The 24,903-nt window shown below is 41.3% G+C and overlaps 2 non-coding genes across 2 annotated transcripts; both read left to right on the plus strand.

Moving 5' to 3' along the window:
* The first annotated feature begins 3,639 nt into the window (after positions 1 to 3,639).
* Positions 3,640 to 3,800, plus strand: LOC120361759 (U1 spliceosomal RNA). Its single transcript, XR_005577885.1, has one exon. It is a non-coding gene; the product is annotated as a U1 spliceosomal RNA (small nuclear RNA).
* A 20,504-nt stretch (positions 3,801 to 24,304) lies between these two features.
* LOC120361688 (U6 spliceosomal RNA) lies at positions 24,305 to 24,407 on the plus strand. Its single transcript, XR_005577829.1, has one exon. It is a non-coding gene; the product is annotated as a U6 spliceosomal RNA (small nuclear RNA).
* The last annotated feature ends 496 nt before the right edge of the window (positions 24,408 to 24,903 follow it).

A 24,903-nucleotide genomic window follows, 5' to 3' on the forward strand; every position in this document is an offset into this window, starting at 1 on the left:
ATAATCTTAGCTTTTTTAACTGTCTGGAACAAAATGCAATTGAAACAGTCATCTTGCAAACATGAGCACAGAAGCCATACACTGCAGATGGCAAAGCAGGAAGAAAGAGGAAGCCTGGGTCTCTGATAGCACTATGGATATATTACATCCGTTCTAGACGGCTTTCCTCCAGACTTCTTTTTGCATGAGAAAAATAAAATCTCTGTTTGGTTCATCACAATCAGGTTTCTGTTTTAAACTGTTTGATGTAATTATAACTGATGAGTCAGTGTATTAGGTCATTCTTGCATTGCTATAAAAAAAATCTGAGACTGGGTAATTTATAAGAGGCTTCAGCAGGCTGTACAGGAAGCACAGGGCCGGCATTTGCTTCTGGGGAGGCCTCTGGAAGCTACAATCATGATGAAAGGCAAACTGGGAGCTTGCATGTCTCATGGTGAAAGCAGGAGTGAGAGGTGGGTCAGGGGAGGTGTCACACAATTTTATTTTTTTTTTTTTTTGAGACGGAGTCTTACTCTGTTGCCCAGGCTAGAGTGCAATGGCACGATCTCAGCTCACTGCAACCTCCACCTCCCAGGTTCAAGTGATTCTCCTGCCTCAGCTTCCCAAGTAGCTGGGATTACAGGCGCCCCACCACCACACTCAGCTATTTTTTATATTTTTAGTAGAGAAGGGGTTTCACCATGCTGGCCAGGCTGGTCTCAAACTCCAGGCCTCAGGTAATCTACCCACCTTAGTCTTCCAAAATGCTGGGATTACAGATGTGAGCCACCGCGCCGGCCCATGCCACACAAATTTTTAAACAACCAGATCTTGTGAGAACTCACTCACCATCATGAGGACAGCTCTAAGCCATTCATGAGGGATCAGCCCCCATGATCCAATCACCTCCAACCAGGCCCCACCTCCAACATTGGGGATTATATTTCAACATGAGATTTAGACGGTGAACAAATACTCAACTGTATCAGTCAGAAACACAGTGTGAATCAATGCACACAACCACTCCTGTAAAATAAGCCAGTGGGAGGAGACACAGCAGTGCCCTTCCATGGGTGGGCTCTGCTGAGTTATGGTTCTGTGTTCTCTCAGACTCATAAGTAAGGGGACAAAACAAATAAACCAGACGATGTGCTGCCTAACCCTATTAAAGTCCGTCAGAGAGGGTTGCCTTGGAGTTCCACCTGCCTGAAGACAGGATTCGCACGCTATTGAAGCGGAATGGAGCTGCTTGGATGCCAGCACAGCAGGAAGACAGCTTTTCAGAGAGACAATGAGAAGAGTACAAGTATTGGGGCCACCAGTCAGACTGCTGACAAATGAGCACCTATAATTCGGTCTCTGGCCAACAGAACTAAATGACAGGAGACGAGGACAGGAAATGGTGTACCATGAGCTACAGCCAAGACCCTCCACGTTCCAGCGACAGCTTGCAAGCAACAGAGAAAACAAGCTGGGAGTGGACAGGTGGGACTTGAACCTTTCAGATACTGCTGTCTGATGTTTAGAGAGCTAGAGGTCAGGGAAATGTGGCAGATGCCCGTGGTGGCCTACCTGACAAGCATCCCCTCAACCCGTCTTCCTTGGAAGAGCCCACTGCCCTCTGCAGATGTGACAATGCTATTTACCCACTTTTCCAGCTCCCCTTGCAGATGAGAAGTGAGTATATGACCTAATCCTGGCCTATGGAAGCTGTTGAGAGGCTTCTGGGAAAGATGCTGCTTTCTTCCCTATTTGGTGAAGAAATGGTGGCATACAGCACCTTGGACTGCTGTGGTCAGCTCATGACCTTAAGGGGAGACACCACCAAAATGCAGATGGCAAATTGGATACACCTGAGTCTTCACAACATGGTGGGACCACCGCACCGACGCTGAAATCACCTGTTTCCATGCTACTTCTCCGTAAGATAATTGTTCTTACAGTTCACATTGCTTCCAGGTGTTTTCTCTGTTACTTATATTGTCTGAAAGCATCCTCACTGATAGAGGGGAGGTGGGAGGAAGCCTGGTGGGCCCCAAACCTCTTGAGAAGGAGTGGAGACATACTCTCACCTTGTTTTCCTCCCAAGATCACACATTAAGAGGTCCAGAAAGAGCCAGCAGCATTCAGAAATTGGGGTTTTAATGATTTGTATCACAGCCCCATCTCTCACCCTTAAAATAACTGTTCTGAAGCTGTCAAGAATACAGGAGATGTGAGAAGGAAAACTCAGTGTATCAAGCTTTGTTATCAGAGAATCTTCACTCAGTTGGAGGTCAGTAGTCAAAGAATTCCAAGATAGCTTCCATGTGAGCAATAGGGAGAGAGAAGGCAGTGATTTCCCTGCATTAAATGTAGACAGTGAGTCTTGATAGGAGAATGGGCATACTTTTGAGAAATAATACTCTATAGCGTATGAATGTTACTGTGTGTTTGTGAGTGTAGACTATACACTCTGGGGGACAGTAGGGTATAAAGGAACAAACATTTTTTGCAGTGTGTACCAATTTAGCAGCACTTTGCCTGTATATGTTAGTTCACTTCTTTCTAATCCTCACAAAAATCCTATAAAGTAAGTATTTGGATCCTTTTTGCAGATTAAGAAACTGAGGAGCCAGGAAAACTTGAACCAAGCAAGCATAATGCAGTCTAAAGTTAAACAGATCTGCTCAGGCACAGTGGCTTATGACTGGTAATCCCAGTACTTTGAAAAGCCAAGGTGGACAGATCACTTGAGGTCAGGAGTTCAAGACCCACCTGACTAACGTGGTGAAACCCCATTTCTACTTAAAAAAATAATAATAATACAAAAATTAGCTGGGCGTGGTGGCACATTCCTGTAATCCCAGCTATTCCAAGAGGTGGAGGTTGCAGTGAGCCAAGATCATGCCACTGCACTCCAGCCTGGGACAAAAAAAAAAAGAAAGATAATCTATGCCTCAGTTCTTGAGACTGCTTAGAGTTGCTGCCTAGTATGGGAAGTACATTTCCACAAATCAGCAGTGAATTGAGAACTAGTTTTAAGGAAAACTGCTAAATATCTTCGTCACCATGTTTGTTAACTTCAGAGTATTCTATGGTAAGAATGTTTATCCAGTTTCTATAATCATATTTACGATACATATTATTATAATTAAAAAATGGACTGCCATGAACATGTTTGCCAGATCTTTATGCATTGTTATAAATGCATGATTTATCCTTTTTTTTTTTTTCTTTTTTTTCTTTTTTTGAGACAGAGTCTCGCTCCGTCACCAGGCTGGAGTGCAGTGGCACAATCTCGGCTCACTGCAACCTCCGCCTCCTGGATTCAAGCGATCCTTGGGCCTCAGCCTCTGGAGTAGCTGAGACCACAGGCACATGCCACCATACCCGGCTAATTTTTGTATTTTTAATAGAGATGGTGTTTCACCATGTTGGCCAGGATGGTCTCAATCTCCTGACCTCCTGATCCGCCCCTCTCTTCGGCCTCCCAAAGTTCTGGAATTTCAAGTGTAATCCACCACACCCGGCCAATTTATCCTTTTCTTAAAGGTAAATTTCTAGAGGTAGAATTGCTAGATCAAAGAAGATACAGATTTTTTTAATAGAGAGCTTTTAAAACAGTCAAGTTTGCCAAGGTTCTATCAATTTTACATTTGTGTATTAAAATGTGCGAAGCATCTGGCGTAGGAGATACTACAGTCATGAAGATGGTTTTCCCAGGTGAGGCTTATCCATTGCACTATGGATGTGCTGACTCCTGCGATTATCCCAAATGTGGGAAACTCAACTGTATAATTTGTGGTAGTGGGGGACTGTGTGTGTGCTCTCCCCTGACGTTTACTAAAAAGAAAAAAAAATGATTAAAAGTAAATAAAATGCACAAAGGAACAGCCCATACCTCACTCACACAAGGACAAAATAAAAGGCAGAGAGGGACGACGTCGTCGTCTGGATTTTCAGTTCTTGGACTGCTGCTGAGAACACATATTTCAGAAAATAGTCATGGGTTACTTTTATCGTTTTTTTAAATAGTGAGTTTTTGGCCTTTGTCCCTGGACTCCTTGAAGTCCCACCATGTGTTACACCTTAGGATAATACAAAGGATACTGATTTTCTTTACTATGGAGGATTTGCAAGGGCAAAAAGCAAAGTTGCCCAGTCCCCATGGGACCGACAACCCCTCCAGCTCATACCCCTTGCCTGCTAACCAAACTTGACTGCAGAGGCACGGAAGGATGGGTGTGATGGAAACCATCCCAGCTTTTTTTTTTTTTTTTTTTTCATCTGGCTGTAGAACTTTGAAGCTCCTCAACCTATAGACAAGTCTACTCAAATGGCAAACCCTACCAGCCATCTCTTGGCTCCCTCCCCTCCCCTTCCCTCCTCTCCCTCCAGAGCTCAGCCTCAGCTCTTGCCAGATCATGGCATCGTTACTCCTCCTGACCTAGCATTCCCGGACAGAAGAGTTAGTCTGAAAATATATATGTTCCCCATGTGTGTCTGCATCTGTGAGAGACAGTCAGTCCAGCAGACCCTCACTGAGTGTTTCAGCATGCAGGGCCTTGAACCCAGTGCTATTAGAGATGTGGAGAATTTAAAAGAAAGACATGGCAAGCTGCAGTGGCTCACACCTGTAATCCCAACACTTTGGGAGGCTGAGGCAGGTAGATTGCTTGAAGTCAGGAGTTCAAGACCAGCCTGACCAACATGGTAAAATGCTGTCTCTACTAAAAATTCAAAAAATTAGCCGGGCGTGGTGGTGGGCGCCTGTAATCCCAGCTACTTGGTAGGCTGAGGCATGAGAATGGCTTGAACTCAGGAGGGGGAGGTTGCAGTGAGCCAAGATCACACCACTGCACTCTAGTCTGGGAGACAAAGCGAGACTGCATCTCAAAAAAAAAAAAAAAAGAAAGGAAGAAAGAAAGGCATGGTCTTTACCTTAGAGAAATTAACAATCCGGTATGTGACTTATACTCAGATAATAATGACAAATGGGTACATTCTGAAAATCCTGTAACAGAAGTAAACGCACTGTGCTGTTGGAGGCTAACTTCTAGTCTGCGAAGCTGGAGACCTTCATGGAGGAAGTGGAATTTAAGCCTGAAAGAAATGGAGGAAAGATAGTCCAGGAAGAAGAAACAGTCTAAGTAAAGGCAAAGAGATGGGGTCGTTCATTCAAGAACCGCTGAGTTCCATTTAGCTGAGAGTAGTCTATCTGCACTGGACTGAAGTTTGTGTCCCCCTAAAATTTCTATGTTGAAAGGCTAACCCCAAAGCATTGAAGATGGAGCCTTTGGGAGATAATCAGGTCATGGAGGTGGAGCCCTTATGAATGAGATTAGTGTTCCTAGAAGTATAAACCAAAAATAAAATTCTAAGCCCCCCAGTTGACCAATTAAGCCCCCTCTCAGCCAAGGGCATTCCAAAGTAAACCTGAAAAACTAGTTCAGGCCTTAATGGGACAGGGAGGTCAGATGCGCTTCATTAGACCCTCCTCTTTTGGGAATTCAGGCACAAATGGTCAGCACTAACATTAAAACAGAGATCTTAAGACTGACAAAACAGGCTCTTTGCAGTAATAAGATACCAATTCCAACCTGATTCTAGTATAGCATCATGTGATAGCGAGCAGACCCTGAAAAATATCAAAGTATTTTACCCTAAAATCTGTTTATTTGAAATATTTTGAAATGGCCATGCAAGGCTGCCTCTTGCGGGGAAAATTACACTCTAGAAAATCCCCTTCCCTTTCCAGGTCTTTTCCCTGATCTAGAAAAGAATCAATTCTCTCAACCAGTTGCCGATCAGAAAATCTTTGAAACCACCTGTGACCTGGCAGCACCCCCCGACCCCACTCGGAGTTGTCCTACTTTTCCAGACTGAATCAGAGTACACCTTACATGCATGGATTGATGTCTGCCTGTAATTTCTGTCCCCCTAAAATGTATAAAATTAAGCTGTGACAAAGCTACCTTGGGCTCACGTTCTCAGGACTTCATCAGGCTGTGTCACGAGTCATGTCCTCACATTTGGCTCAAAGTAAATCTCTTCAAATATTTTACACAGTTTGACTCTTTTCGTTGACATAAGAAGATGCCAGAAGCCAGGTATGGTGTCACACACCTGTAGTCCCAGCTACTCAGGAGGCTAAGAGAGGGGAATTGCTTGAGTCCAGGAGTCTGAGTTCAGCCTGGGCAATAGAGAAAGACCCTGTCTCTTAAAAAGAAATAAAAAAAGAAGAAGAAGGCAGAGAGCTAGTCAGCTCTCTTTTTTTTTTGGTCTTTTGCCATGTGAAGACACAGCAAGAAGATGGCTCTCTGTAAACCAGGAAGCGTTCACCAAGAACCCAACCCTGCTGAAACCCCAGTCTCAGACTTCCAGCCCCCAAAACTGTGAGAGATAAATATTTGTCGTTTAAGCCACTCAGTTTATAGTATGTCATGATAGCAAGCACTGTCTAAGGGGGAGGAATAAAAGATGAAGTCAGGCAGAAAGGCAGAGGCCAGACTTTGGAGGCCTGAATGCTGGGCCAAGAAAGAGGGAGTTTTATTGACAACCATTTGAGCAAGGAAGACATAGTCATAAGTGATCAGATATAATCGTCGACAACTATTTTCATTTGGACATTAGACATCTAACCAGGAAAGACCAGAAAAGATGTAAATTGCCTATTGTGCCTTAACAAAATAACATAACCATTGCCATTGACGTGGACAAATTCCTGTTCATCTGTGGATCATGCAGCATAACAAGGGATATGCACATTGTCCCACAGGCGCCATTTTGATGTGGGGATGTTGTTTGCTTGCAACTCAGAAAACTTTATGTGTGCTCAATCTTCATAGTCTGTTTGTGTGGGTATTTCTCTCTGACCTGGTGTTCAGGATTTCCAGACAGAAGGAAGAGCAAGTGTACCTCTGTGTTCAGATCCTTAAATGCATCTGAGCAGCCTTTGACCCCACCTGTCCCCATGCCTTTATTTCAACCCCACAAGTGGGTCAAATGAGAATCCCTCTCCTGCCTCGTCTCTCTCCCTCCCCCAGTCTCCTCCTTCCAGCCCAGAAATGGTCTTTATCGCCTTCTTGTGTGGTGAGAAATTGCCCTATATGACATCCTACCTAATTTCCTCTCCTATCGTTAACATGAATAAACTCAAAACTCTAATCCTCCAGCTTTGATTTATATAGAACCCACAAACCTTACTTCTCCCAAAGAAGCTAGCTCTGCACATAAAAATCCTACAAATGAAAATCCTGACTATTATCACTGAAATGCACCTGAGACCCTATCTGGGAAATCAGGAACTGAAGTTGCTCTCTAGTCTTCAGCTAGATTTTGCAAAGCCCACTGTGTAGTAAATAATTTAATTTTGCCCAAAGAGAGGTCTGGCCTTTGCTGTTTGCCCCTGGAAGGTCACCTCTAAGCCCTTGGAATGTCCTGCCTGATAACTGTTTTTGTTTACTACGGGACTTTGGACTACACCAGGAAGTCCAACAGTGTGATTTATAGTGAAAATTTGAGTCATGTGATATCAGTTCAGTCTCCAAAAGAGCTGAAACCTAAGATCAGCCATGTGGAAAGTCGACCGTGAAACCTCAATACAAACTCTTAGCCTGCCACAGTGGCTCATGCTTGTAATCCTAATACTTCGAGAGGCTAAGGTGGAAGTATCACTTGAGGCCAAGAGTTCAAGACCAGCCTGTGCCACATAGCAAGACCCTGTCTTTACAAAATAAATTTTAAAACTAGCCAAGCCTGGTGACACATGCCTGTATTCCCAGCTACTTGGAAGGCTGAGGCTGGAGCCCAGGAGCTTGAGGTTACAGTGAGCTCTGATTGTGCCACTGCACCCCAGCCTGGGTGACAGTGCAAGACTCTATTTCTAACATAAATTAAAATAACCCTGTACACCCAGGCTCAGGTGAGCTTCTTGGCTGGCAGTACTCCATATGTATTATCAAATATCTTTGCTACAAGAGTAACACTGTCCATGACACAGGGAGAAGATGGATAAAAGCTCCACGCTTGGAATTTTCTGGACCCTGCCCCACCTGTCTCTTCCCTTGGCCGATTTTCATCTGTATCCTTTCCCTGTACTAAACCGTAACCATGAGTATAACAGCTTTCAGTGAGCTTTGTAAATCCTTCTAGAAAATTCTAGCAAATGACCAAACCTGGGGATGGTCTTGGGAACCCCCTGAGCCTACATTTGGTATCAGAAGTGATGGTGGTCTTCAGGGCTGTTTGTGTAACTCTTCATCTCCTGATAGTAGCTGCCACAGCCTCAGTGGGAAAAGAGAGCCACAGAGCAAAAAAAAATTACCTGCACTGAGAATTATACCAGATAACAGTTCCTAATACACACATATAAAAAGAAAACTAACAGTGCACACTAGGTAAATGCTACTAGTGAGATGCAGGCTCTGAGTAGTACCAAATTCAGAAGACAGAGAGTTGCTGTGGGTGGACGTGGTCAGGGAAGGCTTCCTGGAGGTGATGGGACTTGAGCTAGGATTTTGAGGATGTGGGGAAATTAAACAGGCATGGTGAAGAAGAGCATTCCAAGTAGGAAGGAATATTTATATAAGCTTGCTAAACTGGCATGTTTAGAAGTCTAGAGAGGAAAGGCTGCAGCAGAAAATGAAGGTATTATTGGCCTCAAAAGCTTCCTGATGTTGTTTATCTCCGTGGGCTTCTTCATTAGCCAATCACTGTAAAAATCTTTTCAAAATACCAAGAATCCCCTTGCTAATTTGGAACACAGAGGCAAGGATTCTATTCCTGATTCTTTGATCTTTTTCACAGCTCGTGCTAAACATAACGCTCTGAAAGAGTAAATTGGCCATGAGAAAGATGGGATTGGTGAAGACCCGTGGCCTTTGTACTCACAAGAAAGCCTTGGGAGTCAACGAGGCTGCTGCACTGCCCACCATCAGCCATGCCAGAGGATGAAAGTGCACTGCCCATCTCCAGCAGGTGCCAGTCACAGAGGATGAAAGCAAACAGTGCCCCCTAGAGGTGTGTCATGGGGCTGCCCTGTGGGTAAGGAAAAGCTTTAAGGCTTCAAGCCTGACGTAAAATCACTGACTCTGATCAGAGAAATTACGGAGCATGGGCTTCTATACTGAAGGCCATAACATAATTAAGGCTAAGGAAACCAGGTGTGGTGGCACATGCCTGTAGTCCCAGCTACTCGGGAGGCTGAAGTGGGAGGATCGCTTGAGCCCAGGAGTTCAAGGCTGCAGTAAGCTGTGATCATGCCACTGCACTCTAGCCTGGATGACAGAGCAAGACCCTGTCTCAAAAATAAATAAATAAATAAACAAACAAACAAGAATGCTAAGGAATAACCCCCCAACAGACACACACACATACACACACACACACACACACACACACAGTGAAATACTTCCAAGTATTCTTACCCCACCTAGATATCTGGACTGTTTTCCATCTGTTCTCTCCAAAACACTAAAGCACACATAGGGAAGATGATTTTTCCTTTCTATTTCTATTCTTTCTATTTTCTGTTCTTTTTCTATCTAATTATATCTATGTATTTCTATTCTATTGTTTTGTATTCAAAACAATATAGAAAATAGAATTTCCCTTTTCAACAGGACATAACTTTTTTAGGGAGATCATGAACCTCCTTAGAATTTGATTTTAAAAAATCCTGAACTCTTACTCTAACAGCACACACACACACACACACACACACACACACACACACACTCGTGCATGCATGCAAGACAGAGAGAGAGAGAGTTTTGTGCAAAACTCCAGATATCTCCAAAACCCCCCTGCCTCACAAGACCAAAATGTGTTCCTGACATCCAGTGGAAAGTCCCTTCCTTATGATGTTCATTTCTTGACCTCTGTCAAGAGTTTCTGAATTTTGGCTATGTCATAGTGTCAGTGTGGTCATTTACTTTTAAAAGAAACTTGTTATGAGCTATGTAGCATGTAAAGGGTGATTCGTTAACATATGAAGAGCTCTAAGAAAAAATCCACAATCCAGAGGTGGCTACTCAGCCCCTCAAATACTGATTGTTACTTAAATCCACACCACAGGTTTGTGAAATAGCATGAAGGATGTTACAAATAATTGACATTGGCAAAATGAGTGATGTTCGAGGAATAAGGTTGCCGTAAAAATTATCCAAGCCCCTTGAAAACATTATTGCTAAATAAGCCAGACACAAAGGGACAAATATTATGTGATTCAACTTATATGAGTTAGTTGGAATAGTCAAATTCATAGAGGTGAAAAGTAGAACGGTGGTTTCCTGGGGCTGGGAGAAAGGGGAGTTATTTTCTAATGGATGCAGAGTTCCACTTTGGGACAATAAAAAAGTTATGGAGATGCATGGTGGAGCTGGCTGCGTGACATTGTGAATGTACTTAATGTCACAGAACTATATACTTCAGAATGGTTCAAATGGTACCTCTTACGTATATTTTATCATATTGAAAAAAATGTTTGCAGACCCTCCCATGCCTACATGAATGACGTATAAGGAACAGGCAAGCCCAGGACCTAATACCTTAGGAGAAAACATTAGAGAAAGTGTCTCTCCCCACAATTTAGGGACTCCAACCAATATCTCATGTTAACATTTTAATCCAAAGTGGCTGCAGGCCGAGCATGGTGGCTGAGGCTTGTAATCCCAGCACTTTGGGAGGCCAAGGCAGGCGGATCACGAAATCAGAGTTTGAGACCAGCATGGCCAACACAGTGAAACCTCATTTCTACTAAAAGTACAAAAATTAGCTGGACATGGTGGCAGGTGCCTGTAGTCCCATGTACTTGAGAGGCTGAGGCAGGAGAATCCCTTGAACCCGGGAGGCGGGGGTTGCAGTGAGCAAAGATCACACCACTGCACTCCAGCCTCAGCGACAGAGCAAGACTCAGTCTCAAAAAAAAAAAAAAAAAAAAAGTGGCTGCAATGATTTACAATAGCCAGGATAGCCAATCTTAGGCTCTGGGCTTGACTTGATTTCAAAGTCATCAGAAATCATAGCATCCTCTTCTAAGTAACCCTTTCATGAAGTCAGTGAGAAGGGTGTCCCCTGAGCTTAAGGAGCACAATGTGTGACTGTTTTTATGCTTGTATATCTGGAAGAATTCTGTCAAAAATTTGCTTTCACTGTAACATCCCATCACTGGCCAGATTGCAGAGAACGTTTCCTGCCTAATCACCAGAGGCTGCTACTCCTCTAACCAAGGAATCTGACAATTGCTGAACAGGCCAGATTCACCTTAAGCCATTCCCCAAGTTCAGAAGAAACTCAGGGCCTGGCCTTCAGCCAAGAACGCAGCGAAACAGACAGTAGCTCAGCCCTCTAGGCTGGCCCTAGCTGAGCAGACAGCTGTCCAAAAACTTCACCCTGATGGGATTGCTTTGACTTAGAGAAAAGCCACAGGATTTGTAGAGTCCCATCTTGTCTCCACCCAGACTCTAAGAGAAACTGTAGCCACACCAAGATCAGTTGCTGGAGAATATAAGGGGGAACAAAGGAAGATTATCTACTTCATTAAGAAACGAACTCAGTTATTCATCAGGAAAGCTAAGTCCATGCTGCAGTATAGACAAATATAGACTTTAAATATAAAATGTTGGACTGTATTATAACTAAGTTAAAGCTTATGAAGAAAGATTAGAAAATTGTTAATTCTCAAATTGCAGAAGTATTGTATCCTAAAAGAACAAGGAGTGAAATTGCCAGCAGTCAACACAAGGTCCGCCAACGCAAATGAACTTCAGATATTAATTAGTTAGCTCTTTCAGTTACCAGTTAATATTTACTGAACGCCTCCAATACGCCAAACAGCTCTAAGGTAGCATGCAGGAATAAGGGTGGTGTGGTCTATTTTTTTTTTTTTTTTCTGTTTCCGTAGGAGCTTATGGCTATTAAAAGGAAAGCAGAAACACAAAAAATAATTTAGTGGTTAAAGGGATTTTTTTTTTCCTACAACACTTTTGTGTCGGAACCAAATATGAGGATTTTCCACAACAACAACCAATTCTCCAACGCAAGCTAGGTGTCTTACGACTTGACTCAATTCAATGCCGACATTAACTACCTGGGCTCCACAGGTTTAAGGGCTGAGACCGGCAAGACTGTCCTCCCTTCAGAAGCCAATTGCAAGCATTGGGTTTCCAGGTTACTCACACTCTGTCCAACTTGACAACAAAGTTCCAGATTCCTATAAGCCCCTCCACCTACTAATGTGCAGAACTCAGGAAAGCAATCTGCTTACATTTACCAGTTCATTGTAAAAGTTACAGCTCAGGAGCAGCCAAATGGAGGAAATGCGTAGAGCAGGATAAGAAGGGGGGCAGTGGGGGTGAAGCATAGGGCTTCCATGCCCTCTCCAGGTGTGCCACTCTCCCAGCACCTTGATGAATCCACCACCCAGATGCTCTCTGGATTGTTCAGCAGTGTTTATAGAGCTCAGTCTCTAGCTCTCACCTCTTCCCTTCCCAAAGTCAGTAGGTGGGGCTCAAAGTTCCAACCCTCTAATCACTTGCTCTTTCTGGTGACCAGCCCCATCTTGAGGCCAGTAGGGGCCCCACTGTAAGTCACTCAGGTGTGATGGAAAGGGGTTTGTTATGAATAGCAAAAGACACTCCCGTCACTCAGGAAATGCCAAGGGTTTTTAGTGGCTCCATGCCAGGAACTGGGACAAAGACCAAATATACTTTTGTATTAATCAACAGTGGTCAAATAAAATGTTCAAGGTGGGTTCTGTGGGGTGCAAAGGAGGACGAGATAATTTTATTGAGGACGATGAGTTGCGAAGAGCCTCAGACAGGAGGCTGTGACTGTTTTAAAAGATAATAGGTGTTCACTGGGTAGACAATGGAAGAAATGGCAAAGGGACCAAGAAACAAGGAAATGGTCCAGCGCTGCACACTGTGGCACAGCAGAAACTCACAAGAAGAACCACAGAGCTCCCGGCAAGTCTCTTTGATTCCAGCATTGGCCCCATTCACCACCCAAAAGCCAGAGGAACTTTTAGAAACGATATCAAATGAGCCAAGCATAGTGGCTTACACCTGTAATCTCAGGACTTTGGGAGGTCGAGGCAGAAGGAGCATTTGAGGTCAAGAATTGGAGACTTGCCTGGGCAACATGGGGAAACCCCGTCTCTACTAAATACAAAAATTAGCTGGGTATGGCGGCAGGCACCTGTAACCCCAGCTACTCAGGAGGCTGTGGCAGAAGAATCACTTGAACCCAGAAGGCAGAGGTTGCAGTGAGCAGAGATCATACCTTTGCACTCCAGCCTGGGTGACAGAGGGAGACTCTGTCTAAAGAAAAAAAGAAAAAAGAAGAAGCTGTTAAATGGCTGGGCACAGTGGCTCACACGGTAGAAGGATGATCACTCAAGGCCAGAAGTTCAAGATCAGCCTGGGCAACATAGTGAGACTCCCAACTCCACAGAGAATTTTTTTTTTTTTAAATTTTTTAACCTTTAAAAAAAAAAAAAAAAAAACCTGTATCAAACTTTATCACTCTTCTGTTTTCAACTCTCCAGGGATTTTTCCATCCCACATTAAATAAATTCCAGACTCTTTACTCTGGTCAATAAGGCCCTATGATCTGCCCCCTGCCTATTTCTCTGTCATAAAGTAACAATGTTTTTTGCCTTTGTTGGCTCTGTGAAAGACTCAGATACCAAGATGAAATCACTTTTGTCAGACCCAGACAAATTAGGGCCAGGAAGAGAAGGTATGAAGGAGGGAAGACTCCCACTTATGCCTCTGAGAGAAGAACTGTTTCCAAGGACTTTCTAAAAACCCAACCAAGAAACCCTTTTATATCCTTTATGCATCTCCTGCTTTGATAAGTTTTATCACTAGACACTCTGAAGGACTGCAGTAATTCAGATAAGATGTTCTCTGAAGAACACTTGCCCAGCAACAGGATCTCCACCAATGAACTGACAACTCTGGCTTTGAACCTCAGGAACCAATGAACTCCGTTTCTAAGCAGCTTATGTAAATCTCTTTTTGCTAATAAAAGCTCCTCTTATCCTTCCCTCAATGCACTGGTGGTTTGCCATTCCCTGCATTCTGAATTATAATCCTTATTTCTTATTCCTGATTAAACTCAACATATTTAGGGATAATTTTCTCATGTCTTTTTTTAGGTTGACAGCTCCATTCTAGCTTAATTGAGCCTCATGGCTGTTCTTCAGACACGCCATGCTTTTTCCCATCTCACTGCCTTTGCGCTTGCGGTACCCCCCGTTAGCAGTGGAGGACCTTGTCGGTGGTGCAAGAAGGTTGGAGGCAGGATAATGAAGTGTTGACAGCACAGACTCTGATGTCAGATTTCCTTGGTGCAAGGCCTCGCTCTTCCTCTTACTAGCTGTGAGGAATTATTTAACTTCTGTTTGTCTTGCTTTCCTCATCCGTAGGATAGAGACACTAAACAAAAATAGCATTTACATCAAGGGTTATTGAAAAAAATCAAATGAGTTAATTCACACAAAGCATTTAGTTTGATGTCTGGAACATAACATAGACATTGGATTACTTCTTTTTCTTTAGGTGAAGCTGGAATACATTGAAGAATTTTTGGTTTCATTTTGACTTTTTAATTCTTAATTTTTAATTTTTTGACTTTTTAATTCTTAATTTTTTGAGATAGAATCTCACTCTGTCTCCCAGGCTGGAGTATAGTAGTGCAATCTCAGCTCACTGCAACATTCGCCTCCCAAGTTTAAGTGATTCTCATGCCACTGCCTCCCAAGTCACTGGGACTACAGGCATGCATCACCACACCTAGCTAATCTTTATATTTTTAGTAGAGACGGCATTTCGCCCTATTGGACAGGCTGGTCTCGAATTCCGGACCTCAAGCGATCTACACACTTCAGCCTCCCAAAGTGCTGGGATTACAAGCATGAACCACTGCACCCGACCTCTTAATTTTTAATTTTTGTGGGTACGTTGTAGGTGCATATATTTGTGGGGTATGTGAGGGTTTTAATATAAGCACACAATGTGAAATAAGCACATCATGGAGAATGGGGTATCCATCCTCCCATGCATTTATCCTTTAAGTTACAAACAATCCAATTACACTTTTCTAGTTATTTTTAAATGTACAGTTAAGTTATTATTAACTATAGTTACCTTGTTGTGCTGTCAAATAGTGTGTTTTATTCATTCTTTCTATTTTTTTTAACCCATTAACCATCCCACCTTTCCCCAGCCCCGCACTACCCTTCCCAGACTCTGGTGACCATCCTTCTACTCTCTACGAGTTCAATAGTTTTGATTTTTAGATCCAACAAATAACTAAGAACATGTGATGCTTGTCTGTCTGTGACGAGCCTGCTTCACTCAATGATCTTCAGTTCCAGCCATGTTGTTGCAAATGACTGGATCGCATTCTCTTTTGTGGCTGCATCATACTCCATTGTGTAAATGTACCACATTTTCTTTATCAATTAATCTGTCAGTGGGCATTTAGGCTACTTCCAAATCTTAGCTATAATAAACAGTGCTGCAACAAACACAGGAGTGCAGATATCTCTTCAGTATACCGGTTTCCTTCTTTTGGGTATATACCCAACAGTGGGATTGCTGGGTCATATGGTAGCTCAATTTTTAGTTTTTTGAGAAACCTCCAAACTGTTCTCCATAGCAGTTGTACTAATTTACATTTCTACCAACAGCATATGAAGGTCCCCTTTTCTCTACATCCTCACCAGCATTTATTATGGCCTATCTTTTGGATACAAGCCATTTCAACTGGAGTGAGATGATATCTCATTATAGTTTTGATTTGCAGTTCTCTGATGATCAGTGATGCTGAACACCTTTTCACGTAACTGTTTGCCATTTGTATGTCTTCTTTTGAGAAATATCGATCCAGATCTTTTGCCCATTCTTTTTATTGAATTTTTAGATTCTTTCCTGTAGAGTTGTTTGAACTCCTTATATATTCTGGTTATTAATCTCTTGTCAGAGGAGTAGTTTGCAAATATTTTTTCCTATTCTGTGGGTTGTCTCTTCACTGTGTTGATTGTTTCTTTTGCTGTGCAGAAGCTGTTTAACTTAATGTGATCCCATTTGTTCATTTTTGCTTTGATTGTCTGTGCTTGTGGGGTAGTACTCAAGAAATTTCTGCCCAGAACAATGTCCTGGAGATTTTCACCCATGTTTTCTTGTAGTAGTTTCATAGTTTGAGGTCTTAGATTAAAGTCTTTAAACCATTTTGATTTTATTTTTGTACGTGGTGAGAGACGGAGTCTGGTTTCATTCCCTTATGGATATCCAGTCATCCCAGCTACCATTTATTGAAGAAACTGTATTTTCCCCCAGTAAAAGTTCTTGGCACCTTTGTAGAAAATGAATTCACACATAGACAAATTCTGAATAAGAAAGTATAATAAGATCAATTTTCTACTTTATCATGTCTGCGATTAAAAGCGGAGGGAATGGAGGTTAGATTTGAATAATAAGGAGCTTTTGTATTCCTTTATTCAACAAACTTTGATTCTAGACAATATGCTAGATGCTGGGAGAGTTACTGTTACCACTACAAGGTTTTGGATTTAGGTTCTAGCACCCAGCATGAACAGTTTCCTTGCACCTGTTAAAACTGAGTATTCAAAATCTGCCTTTCCAAGAAGATAGGCCAAATTCTAGGCCTGGGTCCTTCTTAATTAAAGAGTGGAAAAGGACACTCAACTGGAAGTTGAGACCTTGATTCTGATCTTCATCTAAAAATGGGTGATATGGTTTGACTGTGTCCCCATCCAAATCTCATCTTGAATTGTAGCTCCCATAGTCCTCATGGTTCATGGAGGGACCCAGTGGAAGGTAATTGAAACAGGGGGCAGATCTTTCTCATGATGTTCTCGTGATAGTGAGTAAGTCTCATGAGATCTGATGGTTTTAAAAAGGGCAATTCTCCTGCACACAGTGTCTTGCCTGCCACCATGTAAGACATGCCTTTGATCATCCTTCACCTTCTGCCATGATTGTGAGGCCTTCCCAGTCATGTGAAACTGTGAGTTCATTATTTTTCTTTATAAATTACCTAGTCTCAGATATTTGTATTTCTTCATCACAGTATGATGAAAATGAATTAATGCAAGGGGGATGGTCATACCTTTCCTAATGACCTCACAGAATTGCTGTATATACAAAATAAGATACTTGACTTGGAGGCCCAAGGAAAGACTTCACTCTTATTCTGGATAGGTTGCTGTTATTTTGGGGATTTTTAATGAAAGAAGTATATCCTCATGGACAAAAAATCAAATAGTACAATAAGGCATAAAATCAAAACTTAAAGTCTTATTTTTCCTTTTCAACAAACCTAACCCATGTTTTCTCTATCCAAAAAGTAGTCATATTTTAACAGTTTTTTATGCAGCCTCTCTGAAGAAAAAGAATCTTTCACATATCTGTACTTCACATGCATGTGCTTTTAAAATTTTACATACATGGGATCGTGGAGGTTTTAAAGCATAAACACTAAATTATTTGACACTCATTGTGTCAAGAGGCAAAGTCTAAATTCCCTCCCCTTGAATCTGGGTTCACTGACCGCTTAATACAAGTTCAAACGGAATACAAGTGATGCTGTGCCAGGTGCTTGGACCAAGACTTCAAAACTGAGTAGCTTCCATTTCCCTTGCCTTGAGATGCTTGTTCTCAGAACTCAGCCACATGCTGTGAACAAGCAGGACAACCACATAAAAATACCCCATTCAAGGCAACAGCCAACATCACCTGTAAGATGTGTGAACAAGAAAGCTTTCACGTGATTCCATCTCTAAACATTAGGTCGCCCCCAACCTGTAGGCCAACCTAGCTAACTCCAGGTGGAACAAGACAAGCTGTTCCTGCCAAGCTCTCCTAATTGACAGATTTGCAAGCATAACTAATAATTATAGTTTGAGGTCGCTAAGTTTGGGATGATTTTCATGCAGCAATAGATAACTGGAGCAGTGATTACATTTTGCCCACTGCTGTGAATATTACATTTTTTGTTTTTAATAAAAGATCTTTCAGTAATAACATATACATATCTAAATAGCTTATTTTAATAACTTAGCCTTCCATTGTATGACTGTTCCATATTAAATGAATCAATATTCTATTAATGAGCAGTTAGGTTATTTTCAGGGTTTCATCATCACAAACAACACTGAAATGAGCATTTTAGCGTATTTCGGGATATATCTGTAGGATACATTTCTAATAGTGCAATGCTGGGTCAAAAGGAATAAGCATATAAAATTTTGATAGCTGTGGCCAAATTCCATATCCCGCTCCCCCAAAATAATAAAGGTTGTATCAATTTATGCTTTTACCTATTTTTCTGTATCTTTAGCATTGGATTCATCCGACTTCTGAATTTTTTGAAAATCTAATATTTTTTAGAAAGTTATCTATTGTTTTGTTTGTATTCCTTTAATTATGGTTGAGAAATTCTGATTCAAATTCTCTGAAAAAGGACAAACCAAATTCAGTTTTAGTTCATTTGGAGGTTTTGGGATTTGGTTTTGTTGTTGCTGTTGTTGTTGTTGTTGTTGTTGTTGTTTTAGAGACAGTGTCTTGCTATGTTGGCCCAGCTGGTTTTGAACTCCTGGCCTCAAGTGACTCTCCCCCCAGCTCAGCCTCCTAAAGTGCTGAGATTACAGGCATGAGCTACTGCACCTGGCCTTAATTTTGGAATAACAGCCATATTCTGCCTGAGGCTTTGAGAAGATAGGATTGTCTCAGAGAAACCCTGAAGGCTTCTCCTCTTCTTCCTTCTTCAGAGAACGCCAATAGGTTCAGGTGTTGGGGAACCATGCGTTTCAGCGGAAGCTGGGCTTATTCCTACTCCAGAAACTGATCTTTGGTTAGCCTAAACCAGATGTTCTCAAACGTTTTCCTCTCCATATCCCTTTAAACCCTTAAAAATCACTGAACATCTCAAAAGCACTTTTACGTGGAATATACTCATTGATATTTACTGTATAAGAAATTAAAACTGAGAAATTTTAAAGCATTTATTAATTTGTTTAAAATAACTAATAAACAATTAATTACATGCTAAAATATTTTATGGAAAATAATTTTTAAAACAAAAATAGTAAGAAAATAGACAGTGTTTTACATTTTTGCAAATTAATGTCTGTCTTAGTGGAAGACACCTAGATTCTCTGCTTCTGCATTAGATATGTTGCAATGTTGTTTTTGTTGAATAAATAAAGAGAATCTAGCTTAACAAAAATGTAGAGCATTTTAACGGTTTTTAAATAACTGTGGACATTCTTCCCTAATACTACACTAAAACTTGACAAGTAATATATACCTTTTTTGTCTTAAACGACAGATACTTATTTTCTCAGAGTTCTTGAGGCTGAAGGTCTGAGATCAAGGTGCCAGCAGAGCCAGTTTCTGGAGAGGCTCTCTTTTCAGTCTGCAGGTGGCAGCTTCTCACTGTGACCTCTCCTAGCTTTTCCTCTCTACGCACTGGACAGCAAGAGCCTAAGAGGTGATTTATTCTTAGCTGTTAGTTGTCATGTTGAATCAGAAATCCAGTCACTAAGATTTTCATATCTGTTACATTAAAATCTACTGCTCTTTCTTGAACTTTGAAATTTTTATCCATGCACGATTGTGTAATATCATGCTTTGGTCATTGAAGACATCAGTTTACTGAACGATGCAGATCTAATGTTGATGTGTTTCATTATACAATATCAAAAAATACACACACATTTATTTCCATCACTACCATTCTAAACATAGGTCTTTCAGGTTTGCGAAGTTGTCAAGAACACAGTGGCAGCTTTAAGTATTTTTTATTTATTTATTTATTTATTTATTTTGCGACAGGGTCTTGCCCTGTCGCCCAGGCTGGAGTGCAGTGGTGTTGTCATAGCTCAATGCAGCCCTCACACCCCCGAGCTCAGATGATTTTAGTAGAGACAGATTTCACCATGTTGGCCAGGCTGGTCTCAAACTCCCGACCTCATGATTTGCCCGCCTCAGCTTCCCAAAGTGCTGGAATTACAGGCATGAGCCACCGCACCCGGCCTAATTTTTTTTCAATAGAGATTGGGTCTAACTATGTTGCCCAGGCTTGTCTCCAACTCCTGGGCTCACGTGACTCTCCCACCTCATCCTTCCAAAGTGCTAGGATTCCAAGTACAAACCACCATGTCTGGCCTACTCCACTTTAAAACTGAATAATATACGCCTCAGATTCTTTAACCACTGGTCTATGACAGACACTTACATTATTTCCACATCTTGGCTGTTATGAATAATGCAGCAATGAACATGAGAGTGCAGATATCTTTACGAGGTGGTGATTTCATTTTCTTTGGTTATATACTTAGAAAAGGAGGTCTGAGTCAAATGGGAATTCTATTTTCAATTTCTTTAGGTATCCCACAGTGTTACATTCCCAAGAGTGTACAGAGGTTCCCTTTTCACTCCAACCTTGCCAATACCTGTTCTTTCTTACCTTTTGAATAACAGCCATTTTAACAGGGGTGAGGTGGTAGCTTATAGTGGTTTTCACTTGCATTTCCCTGACAGTGATGTTGAGCATCTTTTCATACATGTACCTGTTGGCCATTTTTATATCTTCTTTGGAGAAACAGCTATTCAGATCCTTTGGCCATTTTTTTAATCTGGTCATATGTTTTCTTGCAGTTGAGTTACACAAGTTCTTTATAAAATTTGGATTATTAAACCCCTAACAGATACTCGGTGTGAAAATATGTTTTACCAATCTGTAAGGTGCCTTTTCATTTTGTTGGTTAGTCATTTTCCTTGTGACAGGCTGACTTTGTTCATTTTTAAGAAAATATCTGCTGAATGCTCAAGTCAGAATAACGTAACTTATCTGACAGTTGTTCTTTCCAGTAAAAATGGTGTTCCAGGAAGAAGAAAAATAATAATAATAATAATGGTTAGTCTAGCTGGCAACACAAACAAATGCAAAAGTGCTCTTTCTTGAGACAATCACAACACAGGTTGTTTTGTCTTGGTTTGCAGCAGAAGTGCTCTAATGCTTAATATTTAAAACGTGTGTTCAAAGGTTGTAATTCAATAATATTAGAGTTTTTGCCACTTCATCAAGGAATTCATAGGTGGAATTGGCTTTTTTGAAACGGATATAGTTTGATGCCACTACTTAGAGTCACGATAAGGTACCATTTTTATCTACCATTGATTTTGAACCACCAGCAATAGTCAATACAGTGGAAAAGTCATAATAGAAAAGGCAAAAAATTATTATTAATATTATGAAAATATTTTTTACATTGCAGATCCCCTAAAATGGTCTTGGATCCCCAGAGGTATGCAGACCACTGATCTAAGCCAATCACAGTACATCACATTGCCTTGCTATTGATTGGTGCAATTCCAGCCAATGAGATATGAGAAGAAATCTTCTGGGATTCTGAGCAAGTTCTCCATACTTCTTCCATGTGGTTCTGACGGAACTGTCAATCCAAAAAAATGGTGTCAAGAATGGGTTGGGTTTTATTCCAGCTTTTGGTTGATGGTGTGTGCAGATAAAATGCTTAAAGCCATCTTGAAATCATGAGAAGGCAAACTTGAGGTCAAATTTTAACACTTCAAGAATGGCAGAGCAGAAAGAGAATAATGGAAGAGACTGAATCTTTTATAACGTGACTGAGACTCTAATCAACTCTAGAGCTTCATTATTTCATCTTACTATGTAAGATAACAAATTTTTTTGTTGTTTAATAACTATTCAGTATGCTCTTCTGTTACTTGTAGCTGCTACCAAGAGGAAAGTATCAGAAGAACACATGATGGGCTTGGCCCCTCACTCATAACGGAATCTTGGAAAGTCATTTCATTGCTCTCCCACTGTTCAAGGTGGAAGTTGGATTAAATAATATCAAATGACCCTTCCTATGACTTTTAGCAGGTTTGCTATTACTTCAGCTAGAGATCTGGGAACTTAGAGATTTGCAACTTACTTAACTAAACTAGCCTTTTTTGGCTAAGTCAATAAGAGTTATTCCTGTTAGATTTGGGTAGTTTTTCTTCCTGCCACTGACATTACTTGGAACTGCTCTGAGGAATGACCTGCTTTAGAAGGCTTGAGAAGATGTGTGTGGCTACCTCACGTCAGAGTGTAGGTTATGTTATTAAAAGGCCTGTTCCAAAATTGATAAAAGCCTCCTCTACTCAAGAAATCTCAGAACTTCTGTGAGTTATAGCCCTTTATCTTACTACAGGGAAAGTTCTCAGACCTAAACTGTTGAAGGCTATAGCAAGCAGAGTGCTTGAAACATATGCTTGGTGAGGTCTGTGCATGGGTTAGGCAACAGTAAAATAGTAAAGGATTGACCTTAAAGAAAATGGTCCTGTATTACTAGAACAAACTACTCAGGTCAACTTCAGTCTAAATCACTTTTGTTTTTCAGTAGGAAATAAGCTTGCTTAGCTGTGATTGCCTTTGGTTAGTGTTATTATAATCCATATCCTTTGATTTTCATCTCTCAAGCAGGTGGGCCCGGGAAAATTTCTGAATTGAATATGAATTCCAGAAGATGATGTCTCCATAGAACATTGCCCAAGGCTATTGAAGTTCTATAGGAGGGCACTTGGTTGTGAACACCATTTAAGAAGCAAGATCAATCAAACAACTGGAGCATTATAAATGCTTTGTGGTTGGCAAACCTAGTGCATAGTCAAATTTTGCTAAGAAATTCTCCCAGCAAATCAGGAATGATTGCTTCTTGAACTTCTGGACATAGCAGTTTATTCTTGCAGTCTAGGACATAAGAGTTGATTAAGAGCTTTTCTTAATCAGAGAATCCTTGGAATTTTTATAATCTTCCATCACCAGAGGGAAGCTTTGTCTGAGCAGATGTTTAATGTCTCTTTGAGCTGTCTTCTCCCCATTCCCCCACATCTCCCACCCAGACTTTACCAGAAGGGCAGAAGCACAGCTAATTAGCTTTGCTGTGGCTAGAATCAGAAGGAATAAAGACGATTCTTATTTTCATGGTAGCTCCCAGTTTCTTTGGAAATACCTAAAAAATTCTATTTTTAAAGTTCCTGCAGTTGGGCTACTCTAACAAAATAAAAACTTAAAAGCTGATCCCTACCATAATTGTCTACTTGTCCATCTCCTCCACTATACTGAGTTACGGAAGGAGAGAAATTACCTTTTATTTCTATGACTGGAAGTATTGGGTCATAACAGAGACTCGATAGTTTTTTTGAACAAATAACTGTGTCTGAATGAATTAATGAATGAAAAAGCTAATCAGTTTCTCTTTCTAGGGATAGCTATTGTTTTCTTGTGCCTAGCATTTTCTCCTTATTTCAGTAGTAGCAGCCTTCTTTCTTCCTTCCATGTGGTTCTGATGGGGCTGCCAATCAAAGTATCCTACTCTCTACCACTACCACAGGGGTGCATGCCATCCCTGCTGGGTACTATTCCCCTATCACTCATCACAGAGTTTGGTCCAAGGAACAGGTAGATGACTCAGGCAGAACCAATCAATTCCCCAGTGTATGGGATACTGGGAGAAAGATATGATTCCTTGCTACTGAGGCTCCTAGAACACATATGTTGGGAATGCCAATGCTCATCTTTTCCTCCAATGAAAGCAGCCTATCCACAGTAGAAGAAAACACGGAAAGCCAGAAAGAATCATAGAGGTGGAGGGGAGAAGATGAGAATAAGAAAGGGGAGAGAATGAGAAGGAAAGAGAATCAATCATATTTCTTCTAACCCTGACCCCCTCCCGCCCCATCTATCCCATGTCTTGCATCCTGTTTTACCTTTTGTAGTAGTCTGTGTTGGAGTTCTGACTAATATACTCCCAAGAATTACACCCTATCTTTACAGCATCAGAAGCTTTTCTCTAAAAAAGATAGATTACACCATCAAGCTGTTATGGGTTGGCTCTATTATGATTCACAGAAGAGAACAGTGAGTACATGGCACAGCCCTTAGCTTTCATTCATTAGACTTTTATACAAATCACATTTCTTGGCCTGGCATGGTGGCTCACGCCTGTAATTCCAGCATTTTGGAAGGCCAAGGCAGATAGATCACCTGATATCAGGAGTTCAAGACCAGAATGGCCAACATGGTAAAACCCCATCTCTACTAAAAATACAAAAATTAGCTCAACATGGTGGTGGGCACTTATAATCCTAGCTACTCGGGAGACTGAGGCAGGAGAATCACTTGAACCCAGGAGGCAAAGGTTGCAGTGAGCCAAGGTCGCACCATCGCACTCCAGCCTGGGTGACAAGAGCAAAATTCTGTCTCAAAAAGAAAAGAAATCACGCTTCTGTCCTTGCTTCAGCAGCACAAATACTAAAATTGGAATGATACAGAGAAGATTAGCATGGCCCCTGTACAAGGATGACAAGCAAATTTGTGAAGAGTTCCATATTAAAAAAAAAGAAGAAGAAATCACGTTTCTTTCCACCTTAGAGACAGGCCAAAATCACCTTTCATGTGACTCTGAGCCACGATAGAATCACACTGCCTGCCAGTCCACAGTTCTGTCTCTAAACACTTCAGTCTGTGTATACACAGCAATGTTTCAGCACCTGTTAGGATATTTTTAACCTTTATAATTTTTCTAATGTCTTGATTAAGACAAAATTCTAATCCTTGTGTAGAAATAGAATATAATCCAAACAAAAATGAGAACTGTTAGCTGTGCTTAAAATGGTGACTAAGAGAAAAATTGTATGTCCCATTAGGGGAAAGAAAGAATAAAATTAAAGAGCATCCTTCCTACATGCCACAAAGCCAGAGCTGGCCACCACGGTGGCTGTAAAGACACAGGTGAGTAAACACAGACACAGCCCCTGCCTCAGGTTATCTGCAGTCCAGTGCTAGAGACAAATATTAATGAAGTAATCACAGTATGGCAGATGCTGCAAA

The sequence above is a fragment of the Saimiri boliviensis genome, chromosome 13 (assembly GCF_048565385.1).
Source record: "Saimiri boliviensis isolate mSaiBol1 chromosome 13, mSaiBol1.pri, whole genome shotgun sequence".
NCBI lineage: Eukaryota > Metazoa > Chordata > Mammalia > Primates > Cebidae > Saimiri > Saimiri boliviensis.